The sequence below is a fragment of the Egretta garzetta genome, unplaced genomic scaffold, assembly GCF_000687185.1.
Source record: "Egretta garzetta isolate BGI_Z169 unplaced genomic scaffold, ASM68718v1 scaffold787, whole genome shotgun sequence".
Classification (NCBI taxonomy): domain Eukaryota; kingdom Metazoa; phylum Chordata; class Aves; order Pelecaniformes; family Ardeidae; genus Egretta; species Egretta garzetta.
In genome coordinates, this window is record NW_009260266.1 from 540445 (window position 1) to 540689 (window position 245).

A 245-nucleotide genomic window follows, 5' to 3' on the forward strand; every position below is an offset into this window, starting at 1 on the left:
AGCAGGCATAAATGTAGCATGGTTTTTTGCAAAATCTGGATACTTTTAATGGGTAAATTTACCCTGGCAGAGGAAAAATGGCAGCATTGGGGGGAGTGGGATCGTGACAGGGGGCGGCTCGCGAGGGGGGTTCGGTCTGGCAGCTAAAAGTATTTTTGTTGTTCTGTTAGCGCAGAGTCAGTGAGCCCCAGCAGGGTCCTGTGCCGAGGCGATGCAGCTGGTGCTGCTGCCCTTAGATAAGGCTC